The sequence below is a fragment of the Carcharodon carcharias genome, chromosome 1 (genome assembly GCF_017639515.1).
Source record: "Carcharodon carcharias isolate sCarCar2 chromosome 1, sCarCar2.pri, whole genome shotgun sequence".
Taxonomy (NCBI): domain Eukaryota; kingdom Metazoa; phylum Chordata; class Chondrichthyes; order Lamniformes; family Lamnidae; genus Carcharodon; species Carcharodon carcharias.
In genome coordinates this window covers 154,693,337-154,716,303 of record NC_054467.1, presented here as the reverse complement: position 1 = coordinate 154,716,303, position 22,967 = coordinate 154,693,337, and the positions used below count along the sequence as shown (strand labels likewise).

Below are 22,967 nucleotides of genomic sequence, written 5' to 3'. Positions count from 1 at the left end.
CCAATGGTGGTCACAAGCTCCCCTTCCTCTGAGGAAGCAATGATGATTGTGGAGAGGAGACTCTCACCTGAACCCAATGGATCAATGCTGTCAAACAGCAAAGGGCAGACAGTGAGTACAAAGCGCTCTTTAATCTCAAGAAGCACTTTTAAACTTGAGTGTTGTGTTTGTGTGCTGACTTGGCGCCGGCAGATACTGACAAGTGTAACTCAGGCACTGACTGAGTGTGGGGAAAAACAGGATGTCATGCAGCTGAGCTGGGCAAGTGAGTGGCAGCTTCAAGTTTAACCGTATTTCTGCTCCTGTTGTACAGGCTCCTTACTCAGTGCTGAGATCTGTGCTTTACAGGCATCAGACCAAAAGGGGTGGGGCCGCAGCAGGGCGAAGTGGTGACAGTAAAGGGGTTGATTATTGCGTATGCGGGAGGGATGAGGAGAGGTCCTGAGATATGTGTATGTGCGCATGTGTGTGGTGTGGTGGAGCAACGGTGCTTCACTAAGTCTTCTGTTACCAGAGAATATGGAGAGCTTGGATGTAACTTACATGAGTACATAGAATAACCGTTTTACAAAGTATTTTAAACACATAGATTTTCATGTTTACATGATGTATTTATTATATGTTGATCTATAATACATAAACTTTAATGATTATATATTGAATGTTACTATGCTGCTTTATTGCTGCTCTATTTTTGCTTGCGTCTAGGGTCACATTAATTTTCAAGCGTTAAATGGGATCATGCTAGAAAATTACTTGGGAAGCACTGGGTTACAGTGTATCCTTCCCGAGATGCAGTGCCCACAAGTGAATGCATACACCACAGGCAGTCAAACCAGAGTTTAATATAAATTGCATAATTTACACCACTTTGTATTTCATTAGATTAGATGAGACAGAATCAGCAACATAAATGCAACATATTTTCGCTCAATATCAGCAGCAAACCCTTTCGTTCATCAGTAGACCCAAAGCTAGGATTGCACTACGTTACAAGTGCTGGTTCATTCACTTGTAGTGAGGCATTCTAATGTTAATCTATAATCTAGAAAATTCCAAAATCCAGAAATGCCTTGGTCCCAAGCATTCTGGACTGGAGGGGTTACAGTAGCGGTTCCAAACTGTGGATCACGGCCCCCAACGAGGATCACAAGCTCTCCCTTCTGAGGCAGCAATGGTGACGGTCATTTGCCTTCCTAATTGCTTGCTGTGCCTGTATGCTAATTTTGTGTTCCTTTGAGTACACCCAAGTCCCTCTGAACATCAACATTTACAAGTTTCATCCCTTTCAAAAATATTCAGCTTTTCTAACCTCACTATCAAAGTGAATAACCTCACACTTCCCCACATTATATTCCATCTGTTATCTCTTGCCTACTCACTTAATCTGTCTTTATTTCTTTGCAGCCTCTTTGTATCCTCCTCAGTTTACATTCCCACTTAGCTTTGCATTGTCAGCAAACTTGGATACATTACTCTTAGTCTCTTCGATTAAATCATTAACGTAGATTGTAAATATGAGGTCCTAGCACTGATTCTTGTAGCATTCTACTAATTACAGGCTGCCAACTTGAAAATGCCCCATTTATCCCTACTCTGCTTCCCGTCTTTAACCAATCCATGCTAATATATTACCCCACCCCATCAGCCCTTATAAATGTATGAGATCTACTAGTTCCCCTTGATCTACTCCAATAGTTACATCCTTAAAAAAACCCTACGAAATTTGTCAAACATGATTCTCCTTTCGTGAAACCATATTGACTCTGCCTGAGTATACTATGATTTTTGTCAGTGCATTGTTAAGACTTCCACTATTTTTCCATCAATTGTTGTCAGGATAACTGCTCTGTAATTCCGTTTTCTCTCCCCCACTTTCTTGAATTGTGGTGTAAATTTAAATTTGTTAACTTCCAGTCCACTGGGACCATTCCAGAATCTAGTGAATTTTGGAGAATCATAACCAGGGCATTGACTATTTCTGCAGCAACCTCTTTTAGAACCCTAGGATGTAGGCCATCAGGTCCTGGATATTTGTCAGTTTTTAGTCCCTTAAGTTGCGTGAATACTTTTTCTAATGTTAATTAGTTAAAGTTCTTAACTCTAATTAGCCCTTTGGGTTTCTCTCTCTCTTTCTCGAGCGAGGTAAATGACTTTGTTTAAGATTTTTACTTTGGACTGAGTATGTCGCTCACAAACATAACATGGAACTCAGTTCTATTATGATAACTATTTAGAACATAAGAAATAGAAGGAGTAGACCATTCAGCCCCTCAAGCGTGCCGCACCATTCAATAAGATCATGGCTGATCTGCCCCAGGTCACAACTCCTCTTTCATGCCAGCTCCTCATAGCCCTCAACTCCCCAATATTTCAAAAATCTATCCACCTCCACTTTAAATACTTTCAGTGATCCAGCATCCACAACTCACTGGGGTAGAGAGTTCCAGACATTCACTACCCTTCACATCTCAGTTTTAAATAATGTCCCCTTATTCTGTAACTATGTCCCTAGTCCCACCAGTGGAAACATCTTCTCAACATCTACCCTGTCAAGCCCCTCAGAATCTTATACGTTTCAATAAAATCACCCCTCAATCTGTGAAGACTGATGCAAAATTTTGGCTTAAATTATCTGCCATTTCCCTGTTCTCCATCATTTATTCTCCAGTCTCATTCTCCAAGGGTCCCACGCTCACTTTAGCTACTCTCTTTTTATATAGCTGTGGAAGCTCTTGCTGTTTGTTTTTATATTTTTTGCCAATTTACTTTCATAATCAATTTTCTCCCTCTTTATTAGCTTTTTAGTCATCTGCTGTTGGTTCCTAAAAAATTCCCAATCATCTGGCTTATCACTAGTTTTTGCTACTTTGTATGCCTTAGTTTTTGAATGAATACCTTCCTTGACTGCCTTTGTTAACCACGGGTGGTTCATCCTTCTCATAGAGTCCTTCTTTTTGACCAGGATATATATTTGCTGAGCGTTATGAAATATCTGCTGAAATGTCCGTCACTGCTCATCCACTGACCTTCCCAGGCCGCTTTAGACAACTCCTTCTTCATACCTCTGTAATTGCCCTTATTTAAGTTGAGGACACTGGTTTGAGATCCAAGTTGCTCGCCCTGAAGCTGAATTTGAAATTCTACCATGTTGTGATCACTACCCCCTAAAGGACCCTTAACTATGAGATCTCTTATTAATCCAACCTCATTACACATTACTAGATCTAAAATAGCTTGTTCCTGGGTAGGGTCTGCAATGTATTGCTCCAAGAAACAATCCGTGATGCACTCTACAAATTAGTCTTCCATGTTACCCCTGACAATCTGATTTGTCCAGTCAATATGCAGATTAAAATCACCCATGACAATTGTGGTGCCCTTCTTAGACACCTCCATTATTTCCCGATTTATACTTTGCCCTATAGTGAGGCAATTCTTCGGAGGCCTATAGACAACTCCCACCCGTGACTTCTTCCCCTTGCTATTCCTTATTTCCACCCAAACTGATTCCACATCACAATCTATGGCACCTGCACCACTGCTCACCATCGCACCGATACCTTCCTTTATTAACAAAGCTACCCCATTTTTGCCTATTTTTCCAGAATGTCGAAAACCCTTGAATATTGAGTTCTCGGTCTTGGTCACCCTGTAACCACGTCTCTGTAACAGCTATCAAGTCATATCCATTTATTTCTATTTGTGCCATCAACTCATCTATTTTGTTACAAATGCTGCATGCATTCAGATAAAGAGCCATAAGCTTTGACTTTTTACCATTATTACCCTTTCTTGTTCTAATTTCTGCTGCACTCTTCTGCTTATATTTTCTGCCCCTTCCTGTCACACTTGGATTATTGTTTGTCTCTTCACTACCCTGCACCTCTGCTCTCACTTATTTTTGATTTTCTAAACTTCCTTTCAATCAAGCCCTCCCCCAACTAATTAGTTTAAAGTCCTATCTACAACCCTAGTTACACAATTCACCAGGACATTGGTCCCAGCATGGTTCAAATGAAGCTAGTCCTAATGGAACAGCTCTTTCCTTCCCCAGTACTGGTGCCAGTGCCCCATGAATAGGAACCCATTTCCCCCACACCAATATTTGAGCTATGCATTTAACTCTTTAATTTTATTTACCCTACGCCAATTTGCATGTGACTCAGGTAGTAATCCGGAGACTATTACCTTTGTGGTTCTGCTTTTTAATTTAACCCCGAGCTGCTTGTAGTCCCTCAGCAGAGCCTCTTTCCTAGTCCTACCTATGTTGTTGGTACTTATGTGGACCACAGCAACTGGAACTTTCCCCTCCCACTCCAAGTTCCTCTAGCCCAGAAGAGATGTCCTTAACCTTGGCACCAGGTAGACAAGACAGCCTTTGGGACTCTCTGTCTTTGCTGCAGAGAACAGTATCCAATCCTATAACTATGCTATCCCCTACTACTACTACTACATTTCTCTTTTCTCCCCCCACTTGAATGGCGCTCTGTACCATGGTGCTGTGGTCAGTTCGCTCATCCTCCCTGCAGTCTACCAAGAGGGTCTTTTAGAATGAGATTACCAACTAACCCTGTCTCATTGCACAATAGTTGATCTAGCTTTATCCCTAGTTGGTTCCATAATGTATTGTTTTAGGAAGCTGTCGCAAAAACATTCTACAAATTCATCTTCCAGACTATCTTTGCCAATTTGCTTTGTCCAGTCTATGTAAAGATTAGAGTCCCACATAGTTATTAGACTGTCTTTTGTATAAGCTCCAATTATTTCTCGCTTAAAGCTCTATTCAATGGTATAACTGCTATTAAGGGGCATATACACCACTCCGCCCAGTACTTTTTGACCCTTCTTATTCCTAATCTCTACCCATACTGATTTTACTTTCTGATCCTCTGAGTCAAGATCTTTTCTTACTACTGACCTTATGTCATCCTTTAACATAAGGCAAATTCTCCTTTTCTATTTTGCCTGTCTTTCTGAACAATTAGGTACCCTGGAATATGTATTTCCCAGCCTTGATCACCTTGCAACCATGCCTCTGTAATGGTGACAGACTGACTTATTCTGCTTCTGCCACTAGTTCATCTATCTTGTTACAAATGCTTTGCGCAGTTAAAGAGTGCTTAATTTTATTGTCTCAATTTTTTGCATTGACCTTGCATTGCTGATGCAGCATGACCATTAAACTCGCTATCACTTCTTGTCCACTTGCTTGTTTTTATCTAAATTGTTACACCATTCTATTCCCTAAACTTTTTTCTTTAGATTTCTAAATATCCCTTCACCTCTCCCCTCCCTCCAACTTTCATTTAAAAGCCTATCCATAAGTTTAGCAGGCACACTTGGAGAGTCATGGATTAATCAGGGATAGTCAGCATGGATTTGTTAAGGGAAGGTCGTGTTTGACAAATTTGATCAAACTTTTTGAGGAGGTAACTAGGAGTATTGATGGGGGTACTGCATTTGATGTGGTCTGCATGGACTTTAGCAAGGCTTTTGATAAGGTCCCTCATGGCTGACTGGTCAAGAAAGTAAGAGCCCATGGGACGCAAGGTAAAGTATCACGTTCGATCCAAAATTGCCTGAGAGGCAGGAAGCAGAGGGTGCTGGTACAGGGATGTTTCTGTGACTGGAAGTCTGCTTCCAGTGGGGTTCCACAGGGCTTGGTGCTGGGGCCTTTGCTATTTGTGCAGTACATAAATGATTTGGACTTAAATATAAGGGGTATGATCAAGAAGTTCGTGGATGACACAAAAATGAGTAGGGTGGTAAATAGTGAGGAGGGTAGCTGTAAACTCCAGGAGGCTATCATGGACTGGTCAGGTGGGCAGAGCAGTGGCAAATGGAATTCAACCCGGAAAAGTATGAGGTAATGGGGAGGGCTAACAAGGCAAGGGATTACACAATGAATGGTTGGACCCTGGAAAGATCAGACACTGAAGATTAGAGAGACCTTGGTGTGCATATCCACAGATACCTGAAGGTAGCAAGGCAGGTAGATAAGGTGGTTAAGAAAGCATATCGGATACTTGCCTTTATTAGGCAAGGCATAGAATACAAGAACAGGGAGGTTATGCTAGAACTGTACAAAATGCTGGTGAGTCCACAAATGGAATACTGCATGCAGTTCTGATCACTACATTATAGGAAGGATGTGATTGCACTGGAGAGGGTGCAGAGGAGATTTACCAGGATGCTGCCTGGGCTGAAGAGTCTGAGCAATGAGGAAAGATTGGATAGGCTGGGGTTGTTTCCCTTGGAGCAGCGAAGGTTGAGAGAGGAGCTGATAGAGGTGTATAAGATTATGAGGGACAGAGATTGGGTGGCTAGGAAGGTACTTTTTCCATTAGTAGAAGGGTCAATAACCAGGAGGCGTAGATTTAAGGTAAGAGGGGAATTGAGGAGAATTTTTTTCACCCACAGGGTGGTGGGACTCTGTAACTCACTACTTGAAACTTGAGTCAGAAACTCTCATAACATTTAAGAAGTATTTAGACATTCACTTGCATTGCCATAGTCTTCAGGGCTACAGACCAAGTGTTGGAAAATGGGATTAGTGTAGTCAGATCTTTGTTGACTGGCACAGACACAATGGGCCAAATGGCCTCCTTCTGTGCTGTAATTGTCTATGAGTAATTTTGAATTGTAGAGAGCTGGCCCTGTCCAGCATACACAGCTTTAAACTCAAAGTCAGGTTTGACTTTCCAATGGGTGGGCATGTATTAAGGAAAATCTTTCCAGACTTGATTAGTTCCTAAGAACTGGTTATATAACAAAATAGGGAGAATCATAAACATGCATTCATATGATGGGAGTAAAACCTGTCCAATTTTTATATTTTTATGCTTCTACAAATAAATTTGTAGCTAGAATTATTGCAATTATTCGGTTTACTTTGCACGTGTGTGTGTGCCTGGACCGTTTAGACAACTATACACATACATTTTGATAAAACATGGAGAATCAACCTAAATTGTGAATTCAATTATGTCAAGTCATGTTTGACTAAATATTCAAGAACCAAATTTGCTCTAGGGTAGTGTTGCAACAGGAAGAATAGCAAAGCCTTCTATATTGGGATACACATCACTAAGCAACTCCATTCATTTCTGGGCTGTCAGTGTAGAAAGTAGTTCAAAGTGGCCTGTTTTCAAGTGGTTGGAAAGAATCTCATTTTTATTCATCCTCCTTTAGGATAACTTGGACATATGTCCAGAATGAAGTATCATGTTCTTTAATTTCTTACTTCAGCAAATCACTAAACAAGTTGCAGTTAATGGGAGCTTTGCATGGCTCATTTCTCACAAACATTTTCATCATGGATTCATGTCCAAATATTACTGAAGGAAACCACTTACTATTCAGAGCTTATTGTTTGGGCACAACTGTATAAGGTTAAACACAGTGATTATTATATTTGAATGCTGTTTCATTCTTGGTACAGTATAATTTCACTTTAAAAAAATAATAATTAGTAGTTTGTAACTCAATTTATATGGTCTGGTATTTTGATTTTATTTTACTGGTTTGGAGAGGTCCTGGAGCACAAGGTGTGCTCTATATTCTACTTCCATTGCATATGCCAACAGTAGAAAGGTTCATTAATCACCCAGTGGCAACATTAGCAAATTTATTTTGCACTTATAGCATAATTTCTGTTCATGAAAAATGCGGGTTTGTGTATGTATTCGGCACAAACAAAAACTGTCTGAATGTCGCCTGATGAGTGATAAGTCTGCATTCTCACAATTCTACTTTACAGCAAGACAGACATATTTAGGAAGTACTGCCAAATCTAGACCCCCCTGGTTGTCTAGAGGAATACAGAGGAAGATCAAACAGAAAAAGAAAGTGTATGATAGGCACAAAGAACTAAGCACTGCAGATAGCCTAGACAAATATAGGAAGTGCAGGGACGAAGTAAAAAAGGAAATAAGGAAATCAAAGAGAGGGCATGAAAAGAGATTAGCAAGTAAAGTTAAAGATAACCCAAAGATGTTTTACCAATACATTAATGCTAAAAGGTAAGTTAAGGAAAAAGTGGGACCTATCAGAGATGAAGATGGAGACATGCGTATAGATGCAGAGGCTGTGGGAAGGGTTTTGAATGAATATTTTGTCTCCATGTTTACAAAGGAAAGGGAGGATATAAATATAGTAGTCCAGGAGGAACACTGCGAGATATTGGATGGGACAGTCATAAAGAGAGAGGTAGTACTCGAAGGGTTGAAATCCTTGAAAGTTGATAAGTCACCAGGGCCAGATGGATTGTTTCTGAGGCTGCTGAAGGAAGTCAGGGAGGAGATAGCAGATGCTCTGAGGATGATTTTCACTAGATACAGGGGAGGTACCAGAGGACTGGAGAAACGTAGTTCCACTGTTTAAAAAGGAATCAAAGAAAATGCCAAACTTTTATAGGCCAGTTAATCTTACATAGGTGGTGAGCAAATTAGTAGAATCAATCCTGAGAGATGGGATTAACTGTCATGTGGAAAAGCATGGACTAATCAGAGATGGTCAGCATGGATTTGTTAACGGAAGGTCTTGCCTCACAAATTTGATTGAATTCTTTGAGGAAGTGACAAGAAGGGTTGATGAAGGTAGTGCAGTGGGTGTTGTGTACATGGATTTTAGCAAGGCATTTGACAAGGTCCCACATGGCAGATTGGTCAGGAAAGTAAAAGCCCATGTGATTCAGGGTAATGTAGCAAACTGGATAAAAGGTTGGCTTTGTAACAGGAAACAAAGGGTAATGGTCGATGGATGCCCTTGCGAATGGAAAGTTGTCTCAAGTGGTGTTCCACAGGGCTTGGTGTTGGGACCCTTGCTGTTTGTGTTAGATATTAACGATTTGAATGTGAACGTGGGGGGCACGATTGGGAAATTTGCAGATAACACAAAGATTGGCCAAGTAGTGGATAGTGCAGAGGTTAGCCATAATCTCCAGAACAATATAGATGGGTTGGTGGAGAGGGCGGTAAAATGGCAGATGGTTTTTAACATAGAGAAGTATGAGGTCATACATTTAGGGAGGTCAAACAGTTACAGGGATTACACAATAAATGGGAATATACTCAGAGGGGTAGATCTCGGCGTACAAGTACACAGGTCCCTGAAGGCAGCAATTCAAGTAGACAAGGTTGTAAAGAAGGCATATGGATTGCTCTCCTTCATTGGCAGAGGTATAGAATATAAAAGTAAGGATATAATGTTGGAATTGTATAAAATACTGGTGAGGCCACAACTGGAGTATTGTGTGCAGTTCTGGTCACCATATTACAGGAAGGATGTAATAGCTCTGGAGAGAGTGCAGAGGAGGTTTACAAGAATGTTGCCAGGGTTAGAAAAGTGTAGCTATGAGGAGAGACTGGATAGGTTGGGGTTATTTTCCTTAGAACAAAGAAGGCTAAGAGGTGACTTGATTGAGGTATACAAAATTATGAGGGGGATATAGTAGCCAGGATAAAATTATTTCCCTCGGTGGAGAATTCTAGAACCAGGGGACATAGATCGAAGATAAGTGGCAGAAGGTGTAGGGGGGACGTGAGGAAGAAGGTTTTTTACGCAGAGGGTAGTGAGTGTCTGGAATTCGCTGCCCAAATTGGTGGTAGAGGCAGAAACTCTAAACTCTTTTAAAAAGTACCTGAGTCTACACCTTAAGTGCTGTAAGCTGCACGGCTATGGGCGTCCTCGGGCTGGCATGGACAAGATGGGCCGAATAGCCTCCTTCTGTGCTGTAACTTTTCTATGGTTCCATGGCCCTGACCATTGTACGCTTGCAGTATAACAATCATTTATGTTTCCGTGTTCAGATTTCCAATAATTATGGAACCAGTCATTTCAAAATATATTTTTGATGCCAAACCTGGTTACAGTTTCTAATTTTTATCTTTACTGGTAGGATTGTCAAGATCTTGACAAAATTCCTGCAGAAAAAGATGGAAGTCACTTCAGGAAAGGCATAGAAGATATTAAAGTGTCCACTATATTGGTCTCAAGTAAAGCTAAATAAACATTTATATAATATTCTATTTTACAGCAAGTCACTAATCATGGGATTTAATTCACTTTTGGCTGGGACCGACTGAACCAATGTATGACTTTAAAATAATATTCAACAGTTTACTAATGCACGTGGCCCAGTATAACAATAATAGATTTTTTAAAAAAGCAGAAAATGCTGGAATTACTCAGCAGGTTTGGCAGCATTTATGGAGAGGAAAACTGACAATGTTTCAGGTCGATAATTCTATGTCAGCATTAATAGATGGTCAGCATGTACATGGTATATATCACTTATTCTATGTATGAGATAAGCAGCAAAATTAACTATTTTCTCCAAATGCCTCTGCCAGTTGCTATAGAATAGTACAGAATGAAAGGAAGCCATTGAGCCCATCGAGTAATTCTCTTCAAAGATTATTCCACTCCCTGGTTCTTTCCCCATATCCCTGCAATTGTTTTCTTCTTCCAAGTATTTATCTATTTCCCTCCTGGAGGCTGCTTTTGAATTTGTATTCCTCATCCTACCAGGTTGTCTATTCCAAATTAAAACCACCCACTGTGCAAAAAAGCTTTTCCCCGTATTGGCTCTGCTTATTTTGACAATTGCTTTAAGTCAATGCCAGTTCTGATTCAAGCTGTTGGTACAATATTTTAATACATTTTTCAGGGTCTGGGTCATTAAAATGACATCAAATTTGAGACCTGGCTTCAGCGGCCAGAGGTAGTGGTAGCTTAAACAATTGCTGCTCCCTGGGTTCCCCTTCTCCCCAAAATGATACAGCCTCAGTTGTTTTGGCAAATGTTTTCTGAATTATCACCGATACAAGGGGAGGGGGAAATCCTCTAATTGTGCAAATTATTCCCAAACGAACACTGACACAACAGCCTAAAAAAAATCCAAGCCAAGTACTAAGAAAAACCATACACAGGCACACCATTCTTTTTGAAAACAAAATGCAACCTGATGTCATTCTGCAGTTTTACTTGTCATACTGCCATCTATCAGCGCTGACAATGTGGCCCTGGAGTTGTTGATAGCTTCACATATCTAGGCTTCACAAACACGTACATCGCAAAAGCCGCAGGTGTTATGTCCAAGCTGAGTGTGTGGAACAACAGCAACGTGACTGAGAACACCAGCAGTAAGTCTACCAAGCCTGTATCGTCACCACATTCCTCTACAGTGGTGAGGCCTGGACAACATACGCTAGGCAGGAGAAAAGGTTGAACAATTTCCAACTTTGCAGTCTCAGATATACCCTCAGCACCTCTTGAAGAATAAGGTCACAAACTCAGAAGACCTGGAGCATGCTAATTCCAGCAGCATACACTCATTGCTAAGCCAACGATGCCTACACTGGCTCGGTCATGCTCATTGGATGAATAAGACCACAAGACATAGGAGCAGAAGCAGGCCATTCGGACCATCGAGTCCACTCCGCCATTCAACGAGATCATGGCTGATCTGTTAATCCTCAAACTCCATTTTCCTGTGTTTTCCCCAGAACCCTTGGTTCCCTTACTGATAAAAAATCTGTCTATTTTTGCTTGAATATACTTAATGACCCTGGTTCTACAGCTCTCTGCAGTAAAGAACTCCACAGGTTAACTATCCTCTGAGATAAGAAATTCCTCCCTATCTTGGTTTTAAATTGGGAACCCCTTGGAGATTATGCCCTCTGGCCTAGACTCTCCCACAAGGGGAAACAGCCTCTCAGCCCCCTAAGAATCTTTTATGTTTCAATAAGGTTGCCTCTCAGTCTCCCAAACGCCAATGAGTATAGACCCAACCTACTCAACCTCTCATAAGAAAATCCCTCCATACCCAGAATCAGTCTAGTGAACCTTCTCTGGAATGCCTCATATACCAGTATATCTTTCCTTAGATAAGGGGACCAAAACTGTTTACAGTATTCTAGGTGTGGTCAATTGATGCTTGTGTAGTTTTAGCAAGACTTCCCTATTTTTATACCTCATTCCCTTTGAAATAAAAGCCAATATTCCACTTGTCATCTCCATTACCTGCTGAACTTGTATATTAGCTTTTTTGGGATTCATGCACAAGGACTCCCAAATCCCTCTGCTGCAGACTTCTGCAGTCTTTCTCCATTTAAATAATAAACAGCTCCTCTATTTTTCCTGCCAAAGTGCATAACCTTGCATTTTGCCACATTATGTTCCATCTGCCACTTTTTTGCCCACTCACTTAATCTGTCTATATCCCTCTGTAGACTCCTTGTGTCATCCTCATCACTTGCTTTCCCACCTATTTTTGTATCATCTGCAAATCTGGCGATTGTACATTCACTTCCCTCATCTAAGTCAATAGCATATATTGTAAATAACTGAAGCCCCAGCACTGATCCCTGTGGCACGCCTCTAGTTACAGGTTACCATCCTGAAAATGCCCCCCTCATCCCAACTCTGTCTTCTATTAGTTAGCCAATCCTCTATCCATGCTAATATACTACCCCCAACACCATGGGCTCTTAACTTAGTCAGTACCCTTATGTGCGGTACCTTATCAAACGCTTTCTGGAAATCCAAATATATTACATCTACTGGTTCCCATTTAACGATCCTGCTAATTACCTCCTCAAAGAATTCTAAATTTGTCAGGTATGATTTCCCCTTCATGAAGCCATGCTGTCTCTGCATGATTAGATTATGTAATTCTAAATGCTCTGCTATTACATACTTTATAATATAAACATTTTCCCAAAGACAGACGTTAAGCTAACTGACAGCCGTATACCCAAAGACCTTCTGTACAGTGAACTGGCCATTGGGTCATGACCTCCTGAGCATCCATAACTCCGTTACAAGGGCACCTGCAAGTGAGATATGAAGATGCCATTCATTGACACTGACAACTGGGAGACAGTCACTAATGGCTGTGATCTCTAGAGGCTGACTGTTTGGATGGGAATTAGGAGTAGCAAGCAGAAATGAAAAGCTCAGCTGGTTGATTAGAGGGCCCAGAGAAAATAGAGGCCAGAGAATCTTGCACTTTCTCAGCCCACTGTCTTCCTCTGTAGGAAATGCAGCAGACACTCCCATGCCAGAGTGGGGCTCCTGAAGCACACCAGGCAATGCTTAACACAGAATTGACCACTATGGTGCAAACAATCATCTTATGAGACGGACGGCTGCCACTATCTACTATGCTACAGCATGTAACAAAGCGCTCAACTAAAAACAGCTGGGTTCCTTTGATCATACATTTACTGGCCCAGGAGTTTACTATATGACTAATGGTGAAGCTGCAGCGCTTACAGCTATTAAGGAATAAATCAAACACTAACCTCTGGCCTCTGTACATGTGCTGTTAACATAGAAATCAGGAAATTGCTGTCTGATTTGCCTTGCTCGTCCACAAACTTCGCTACACCGGTACCTTGACAAAAGACTTGTGTCACGACTTACAGGGAATAGTGCGCTGTAATATCAAGCCCCACTGTTCCCCGAGCCATGACAAATGTGAAAAGTTTGACCAAACCACCAGATTTCCCCAATTCTACTTAACTGTTTAATTTAGGTTAACAGAACATAAGCCCCAGGTTTGTAAACTTAATAAGTAAATAACTGTTTATTGAACAAACTGTTGTTAACCAGTGGCAAAAGAAAAAAACGTGGACTGCGAATTTCTAACTCCATAACCTAAATGCTACTCCTTCTTAAATCCCTATACACAGATATACAAGACACATAAGATACACAAAAAAACATGGATTCTAAGGGTAGGATAAAACAGTTCAACAGCACCAACTCCAGAGTACAGGATTCAATAGGTTGATTTTTATCGATGTCTTCCAAATTCTTTTCAGTTCTTGTTGATGACACGAGGTGGTCTTCCAGGACTTTCAGTATTTAGTTCACTGGTTGAGCACATGCCTTTCAATGTCTCTAACAGTGATTTTCACCATTGCCTCTTAACAGGGGTTTTCAGAGAGAGAGCAGGTTATAGTGATACGAGGAGAAAAAGCCAGCCTAATGGCTTAACAAAATTGTTAAGGCTTGTCCATTCATGTGTAAGTGAATTTTTAACAGCATTGTTGTGGAATTACTGGAATCTTCCACACCACAGGAGAAAGAGGTTTTAGGTCTTGTTCCTTTCAGGCTAGGAGCTATTCAGCTGTACTGCTCTCACAGAACGCTGGTCACCTGGTCAGGAGCGAATTAAAATGCTGTTGTCAGGCAGCTCCCTTGGTCCAGGACTCCTTTCCAGAAACATTCTGTCTTTCATGGCACACTCTGTTCCAGAACTGCAACATTGCATATATCTCTCATCCTGTCCCAGCGGACATGTCTTTCAAACTGCAGCCATTGTAATTTTAACCGACAGTCCAACAGAAAATAAAAATATATGTTCTTTACAACAATCCAACAGAAATAAAAAGATACGTTACTTACACTCGGTACTGAAAGACATTAGGACTTGAAGATGTCATACTTACCCATTAGCTGCCAACGAAACATGCCACAAAATTGTTAAGGCTTGTCCATTCATGTCCATTTTTAACAGCATCTCAATTACAACCAAGCAACCTTTCTCACACTGAAAATTTACTTTTACAACATGGAATCTCATTCTTACAATTTTTAATTATTGTTGGAGATTTTAAAAATTAATGACGTATTTAACTTGTCTCTTATCTCTCAATTCCATCTTTCTTTCCCTCTTTATTTCTCTTTCTGTAGATTATTTTAAATTAAATTTGTTAGGAACTATAGTTTAACTAAGTTATATTTGTATTTGTGGTGTTAGGAATGAGTTTTAGCTTTAAACTTAATTTGTATTTCTGTAATGTGTGTTAAGAAAGGAGGAACTTGAGTTTTGATTTCATTTTAAAAGTTGCCTGCAAATCTGTGGGTTTGTTGGTATACCTGCATTTTAAATGAGGTTTTATGACCCAAAGTAGAAAACTGGGCTGTTGTCTAGCAACAGGGGGCCCACAGACACAGGGGGAAACAGAACAGCAGTTTTTTTGGTTCAGTTGGAAGCAGATGCCAGGACAAGCTGGAAATAGGAGAGGGAACTACAGGAAGCAAGTTCCAAAGAATGGAAAATCCCAAAACCAGGAAGTGGAATAGCAGAAAGGTCCCAGGAAGACAGTGAAATTAAGAGAGAAATAAGATCCTGTTCGGTAGAATTGAAAGTAAGGAGCAAAGAGGAAGACTACCAGCTTAAAGGGAGAAAGCTCCAGGGCACAGACATAAAGCAAGGTTGCTTTGTGAGAAGGCATAAGATTTGAGGAGACAGCCAAAGGTTGGTGACTCCTTACTATGGGCATGTGAAGCAATGTTGTTCTGTTTGCATGTCTGAGCATGAGAGGGCGTGGAAGGCAAAGCCTGAATGCACATGGTGATCCAGGGAGAGGAACATCGGAAGGAGAGCTTAAAACCCTGGAGGTGGACCCTAGTGGTAAGCGTTTGAGAGAAAGCATCATTTTGGAGAATATTGCAAAGCGGGCTCTTGGGGAGTGGAGATTGGAAACTCTCGTGTGAAGGTGGAGTTCAGTGAGACTGGTTGGCGCACGGTGTGTCAAGTGTCTTGGGCTGCGGGGGGGGAGAGAGAGTTGATGAGAGATCCATAGCATCTGTTTGGGGTGGCATCTGTCACTTGGTCTCAGAGTGTTGTGCCTGACCACAGGTCGTCTATTGGTTTACTTGCTGTGAACATGAGAGTATAACATAGCTTTTGTAACTTGTATTATCCTTGCAAATCTGTATAGATCTGTAAAAGTATAGTTGTGGGTGAAAGATTATAATATAGTTCTTTTCTTGTTTGGTACATGTTTTATTCTTTTGTTAAAAATCCATCAGCCACCATCCACATTTCTAAACAAAAAATTAAAGTTAGGATCCATCAAGTCTGGTCCACCCTGAAATCTGGCTTGTCTAGTAGTAACATCAGCTAGAATCACAACAAATTAAGTATTCTCATTTACAAGACTCTTGTATGCCTCAGTAAGGATCTTTAATCTGAATGGTTGAAGAGATACGTTGATGCTTGCCCTGTTCACACAGGTCCCAAATTCCTCAAAATAAGCACTGTGGTAGACCAGATACCTGATAGCAGTAAGCTGCCAGGTAATAACCACAAAAGGTCTATTGGTAGCTGGAAGCAAAATGAACGGCAAGCATTCTATCACCTGATCAAAATCCAAACTAATGTGTAGGTGGCTCCACGTGAAGTTCCAAACAAAGCATTTCACTCATGAAAGAAGCACAGAATTATACGTCACACAAGCAGGCCATTTGGCCCAACAAGTCCGTGCCAGTAATGGCTATCCCTCCTAATTTGATGCCATCTACAAATTCAGAAATTGTTTTTGATTCTAAAATCCAAACCATTGATGTAAATTGTGGACACCATTGGTCCAAGAACGGATCCTTGTGGAACACCACTTCCCTCCTTCTGCCACTCTAAATGACTACCGTTTACTCCTGTTCTCTGCGTTTTGTCTTAAAGCCAGCTAACAATCAATTCTGCCACTTGTCCACATTCTCTGATCTTATTCATTAGTCTATTATGGGGCATCTTGGATAATCAAATATCTAGATAAATTACATCAACTACATTACCATTGTCTACTCTCTCTGCTACCTCCTCAAAAAATCAATAAGGCTGGTAAAGCAAGATTTTCCCTCTTGAATCCATGCTGACAATTCATGAATCAAGTCTGAATTAAGACCGGTAGGTGAAGATTGGGAGGGAAAGTAAGTTAATTTTACATCATGTCTGTACCTTGTAATGACAAAATTCAGTTTAAATGACTTTATAAAACACAAGGAAGTGGCTGCCATCAGAATTTTTTTTTAAATCAAAATGATATCAACTGAAGGTTCAGCTCACTTTATTCTGTCCAAGCTTGTAATTCTAGCATTTTTTTCTCTAGCTCAAACCTATATTGTTACATTTCAGAGTGCAATTCAAACCTCATAACACTGTAGTTGACATTTTGGGTGTTAATCCTTTTTAAAAACATGCCAAAAAATCCACAACTGAAACATAAACTCAGTTGTTTCCACAGATGCTGCCTGACCCACTGAACATTCCAGCATTTGCTCAGATTTTTGACTCCTTCAGTGTTTTGACTTTTGACCATAACTCTGTACTTAAAAGCGCAATGCAAGCTACCTTTGTGGAATAAATTGACTAAAAACTACAAAATGGTAAATGTTTCTAGAAATACAAACAAAGCCTAAAAGGACAATAACAACATATTTATACAGCACCTTTAAGGTAAATACATTCCAAGGTATTTCACAAAAGTAAAATTGGATGCTGAACAATTGGTGAAGACTTAGGGGAAATAACCAAAAATATGGACATAAAAGGAGATTTTGAGGACGCTGAGAAGAGAAATGGTAAGACAGAAGGGTTTAGGCAGATAAAAGTTCAGATACTGAACAGAGACCAGAGTTAGAAGTGTGTGGAATGGCACATATAGCTGTAGAACACTGTAAGGTAGGGTGGGATGAGACTGTGGAGGTATTTGTAATTTAGAACATGTATTAATACATTAATAATCAATGTATTAGGGGACTGGAAGCCAATGGAGACCTATAGGGACAGGTACGATAAACAAAATATGTGTGGCAGGCCATTAAAATGAGTTAAGGCTTGCACAGAGAACTGGAGGCACCAACTAAGGCAGTATAGATGGGGCAACAAAGTATTGGGTGAGTGTTTCAGCAGCAGGGCAAGTAAGGCAAGTCAAAGGACAAAAAATTTTGTGACTGAGCAAATAAACAATTTGGATGATTGGTACCATATGGATTTTGAAGCTAAGGTCAAACAGAACTGAGGAGACAGAGTCTGGTTCAGCCAGACCGAGTAACTGAAGAGCGGGATGGAATTAGGGCGAGAGCCAAATGTTCTCAATGACTTGGCCACCAGATAGGTCTAACAACCCAAGCTGTAGGCAAGGAAGGGGAAGTAGCCATCAATGGCATACAAATAGAAACCAGTCCCATGTTGTCAGTTCATATTGCCATGGAACAGCATGTAGGAAGGAATCAGGAATGGAATGTGGAGGAAATTCCATGTAGCAGTAAGAGCGAAAGATTTTTCAGGCTGCGTTGGAACAGGCTTCAGTGAAATGAAATGAGCAGTGTCACAGACTTTTCTTTATTCATTTACGGGATGTGGGCGTCGCTGGATAGGCTAGCAATGGAGGAAATTGAAATGGTCCATTGAATTAAATGTCATGGAGAGGATGGTAAGGGCAAAGATAGTGCACTGCAGCTGTAATCAAAAAGGCTGGTGTTGGTGGCTTGGTCCAAGACAGGCTCAGACCAAAGGAATTTTGCAGGGGTGTGATGGCGTAAGTAAATACTAATTCCAAAATTTACTAATGCAGTTGTTACATGTTAAATACTACATAGAAACCTCAATTGCATAGAACATACAACACATAACAAACCCTTTGGCCTAACCAGTTGGTATTGCCAAGTTACAGATCTAGGATGAGTCTGGCCAGTGACAGTGGTCACCCTGGCTGCCTGCCTCTCTTGTGTCTGGATGGACTTGGAGATAGAACATGGAGTGTCTGGGGATCTTTCACAACCTGTGGGCACTGGAGTTTATTATGATTTAATTGGAACTTTCCTTGAGACTTTTAAAAAAAATTTATGCTGAGCGTCTTTTATTTTGATTGGACCATATGCTTCATTTTTATATTTCGCATCCATCTGTCTCGGGAGACGACGGACCGCACCCAAGGTGTTATGTCACTTATGGATCGAACATGTTCTGTTGTGGTTGTAGAGGATGATTCATGAGCGGCAGTCCCTTCTGCAGCTGGTACAATGAATACAGATGGTTGGTCTAAGGTTGACTGATGCATTTTTCATTCCGGCGGTCATCTCTTTTGTCCTCCGCTTTTTCCACACCCTTCCTGGCTGCTTGACTTCATGCACTCAGTCTGCAGTGAGGACTTCCAATGCATCAACTCCAATCCAGGTCAACTTGAGGTCTCGCTTGCAGGTGATAGCAAGCTCGCCATAAATAATGTCTTTGGGAATGTGGCTGTCAGCTCACAAATCCCAGTCAACAGAGTCACCGCTTTCACAAGAGTACAAACATGTTGGGGATCCCTGCATGCTGGTTTATTTCCATATTCAGGAGATGCCCAACATTCATCTGAGGCAGCAGCAATGAAAGATGTTCAGCTTGCATAAATTGTCCATACTTTGCTACTGTAAAGGAGGGTGCTGAAAACAGAAGTCTGGGACACATGGAGCTTTGTATTTTCAGTTAATTTGCTGTTGGTCCACACTCAACCTTTCAACTTTGACATGACAACTGTGGCCTTTGCAATCTTGGTGCTGATTTCAGCATGAACCGACAGGTTGCTGGTAATTCTTGATCCAAGGTATGTGAAGCTGTCAACAACCACCAGAGTGAAGTCATCCATGTTGATGGAAGGTGGAGTCTCTATGTCCTGGTCATTAACTTTGGACTTCCTGGTGCTCATTGTCAGCTCAAACTCCTTGCTGGACTGGAAGAACTGATTTACAAGCTACTGCAAGTGAATTTCAGTATGGGATACCAGCACGGCATCATCAGCACACAAGATACAGACCAGTACATTACACACTTTGGTCTTGGCATGCAACCTTGCCAAGTTGAACAGCTCTGGCATGTAGCAACTCAGTAGCACCTTAAGAGACATTTGTGCTGATTCTTTTTCAGTGACACTGGCAATCTGCAATCACCCTTAATGGCTCATCAAAATAGGTCCAACCAGTGGAGGAACTGGAAATGGCCTCAATGTCACTTCTGTATTTAACATACAGGAACATATAACAGATGGCATTTCCTACTTTGTAATGTATGTTTATTATCACAATAAAATACTGACGTTCAAGTTTAAAGCCTAATACAAAAGCATAATGCTGCGGATGCTGGAAATCGGAAATAAAAACAAAAGAAATGCTGGAAATACCCAGCAAGTCTGGCAGTATCTTCTCCACAGATGTTGAGCTTTTCCAGCATGTTTTGTTTTCATTCCAGATTTAAAGAGGCATGTTCATCAAATTCCTTGCAGCAAACCGCCCCTCTGTTACCAAACGCCGTGACTCCAGCTCTCTTCCCGCTTATCGCTACTCCCATCCCCCGTGTTTACCTTCAACAAGAGCCCGAGGCCCCACCGACACGAACCGATCCTCAAAAACAACCAACAGCCACCATTCCAGAACGGAAACTAGTCCGCTCCGTCACTTCCGGCCATACCCACCACGCCCCAAAACTCCCCGCCCCGCCAGGCACATGTGACAACAGGAAAACAACCATGATTGAGACTGGCAAATCAATTCTTAGGCAGCTCTCAATGGAGAGGATGCATCATAATCCCAAACTACTCTAAATTCACACTTCGAGTCTTTTTCCTCGGAACATCTGAGAGTTTAACGGATTTAGTTTTCACTTTGTTTTGTTTAATTGTACAGGATGAACTTCGTGCAGAAGGTAAAAGCAGTAAAATTTGGAAATAACTGGTCCTGGCTGAACTGGTCTTGTGTACCTGAAAATGGAACTCCTATATAACTGGTCCCAGTGGTACTGGTTTTTGACAATTTTGAACTGTTTTTTCTTTATTCTAACTACATTCCTTTCAACACATCTCCCTCAAACTTGCAGCACTCCATTCCCTGAAGTCCAACACAAACATTTTAATTAGATCTGCTCACAACGGTGGCGTTTTGTTTCACAAGCTGAGTAGAGACTTAACATAAACACTCTACACCTCCTCATGACCTCAGCACTGAATATCAAACCACTGTTTCCAACACTATTACTGACCTCTTCTGGAGATCCTTCAACACCTTCCAACTTCATAGCCCCCAATTCTATAAAGCCTTCCCAAGATCCACAAACAGGACTGTTCTGGTTAACCCATTCAACCTGCTATTGCTCCACAGAACTAATTTCTTTCTATTTCAATTCTACTTTTTCCCCTTGTCCAATTCTTTTTCCATCTAGCCCTGTGACTCTTCCAACCCAGCCCACCACTTTAACAGTTTTCAGTTTCCTGCCCCTAAGGGTCTCCTTTTCACAATGTATGTCCAATCTCTCTCCACCTCCATATCTAATGTGGAGTTGAAGATCACGTAAAACTGTAATGCCAGAGACAATTTCTTTTTAAAATGTAATCCTTATTTTCCAGGACCTGATGATTTTTGCACTTTAGGTTCCTTTTGATGGCAATTCACTTTCTCTATGCTGGATTTTTAACTGGAATAGAGATAGGGCATTAACTTGGGAGAGAAGAGAAAGAAGTTCATTATTGCTTCATTAGCAACTTTTCCAGACTACTGTTTTAGCAGCCTACATGCTATTAAAAGAGATTTTAAAAATGGTTACTCCAGTCATATGACCTCTCTCCCCATAATGATTTCAGAAGGTATCTGCTTAGCTGATTTCTGGACAGACTGTGGCTTTTGCTTCCTGGCCAAGGTGATTAGATTCCATAACATCCCATCCATTAACTCATGAATATCCATTATCCATCTTGATGAGATAGGAAGAGCTCCTTTCCCTGTAGCAATTGTCCTAGTAGACTTTCTGTCTTCTCTTGAGAGGTTGCCTTATAGAAATGCAAATGTGAGGTCCAATGCAGTTTCAGTAAATCTTTTGAAGTAGTTCTTGACATCAAGCAGGTGTGAAATTTCATAGAAGGATGTTGTGGCATGTCTAAATTGTAATTCACATTGGAACTTTCCAAAAACCGGTTTATTTGCAATATCGATGTCAGGTGACTTGTGGTAGCCATCTTAAGTCAGTGTATTTTCTTGCTTTTAAAAAGTCCTTTTTAAACTGTTCATTATATGTTTGATCAGCCAGTGAAATGTCAGATTGATATCATTTATGCAAAAGTCACATCATTGTAACAACTTGAACATGGTAGAAAGTAAAGGGTGATGATTAATTGGGAGTAGTTAACTCAGTTGGCTAGATGGCTAGCCTTTGGTTCAGAATAATGCCAACAGCATAGGGTCCAATCTCCATTCCACCTGAGGTAAACATTGAATCTGTCTTCTTGCTCTGCACTATCGAAAGATCATGGCATAAGCCATGGTTCTGCAACTCTCACATTATCGAGGACGCTACCTGAAAAAGAAGAATGGTTGATGTGTGTTTTTGTGACCAGGAGTCTGTTTCCAGTGGCACCCCACAGAGTTCAGTTCTGGGCCCCTTGCTCTTTGTGGTTTTTGGACTTGATTCTAGAGCATAAGATTAAGAAGTGTGCAAATAATACAAAAATAGCCATTTGGTTGACAATTAAAATGGAATGCTAATTAAAAGGGCTGCTTTGTCTTGGATGCTGTCAAGCTTCTTGAGTGTTGTTGGAGCTTCACTCATCCAGGTACTTATTAGCCAAAACATACAATTTAAGAGCAGGGAGGTTATGCTGGATAAAAGCAAAAAACTGCGGATGTTGGAAATCCAGAACAAAAATAAAAATACCCGGGAAAACTCAGCAGGTCTGGCAGCATCTGCGGAGAGGAACACAGTTAACATTTCGAGTCCGTATGACTCTTCAACAGAAGGTTATGCTGGAACTGTATAAAACACTAGTTAGGCCACAGCTGGAGTTCTGTATGTGGGTCTGGTCACCGGATGATAGGTTAGATACGATTGCAGTAGAAAAAGGTACTGTAAATTGTAACCTTTTACCCTTGATAGATTATAGTTTGAACAGAAGAATTGCAAGAAATAAGAAGACACCATTCAAAGCTCAAATAGCTCTAATGTCTTTATTAGGTTTGGTGGTAATAGCAGTGAACAAATCCATACTTCCATTAGCAATACAATACATCCTTTAACAATATGAAACACCTCTTAGTCACAAGTATGTAACAAAAGGTTATACATACCCAAGAATGTAAGAAAATAAGCCATAGGAGTGGTGGACAGACATGTGGCCCCTTGAGCCTGCTCCACCATTCAATAG

General features: G+C 40.9%; 1 protein-coding gene across 7 annotated transcripts in view; it reads right to left on the bottom strand.

Annotated features, from left to right (window-relative positions):
• exoc1 (exocyst complex component 1) overlaps positions 1-20,221 on the bottom strand; it is a 105,005-nt gene extending 84,784 nt beyond the window's left edge. For 6 of the 7 annotated variants that reach the window (XM_041183790.1, XM_041183800.1, XM_041183821.1 and 3 more), the window contains exon 1: positions 20,142-20,211. The gene's annotated coding sequence lies outside the window, so the exon portion shown is untranslated. Of the gene's footprint in view, positions 1-20,141 lie in introns of all 7 variants that reach the window. The other variant, XM_041183769.1, reaches the window with a different exon arrangement.
• Between the last annotated feature and the right edge of the window lie 2,746 nt (positions 20,222-22,967).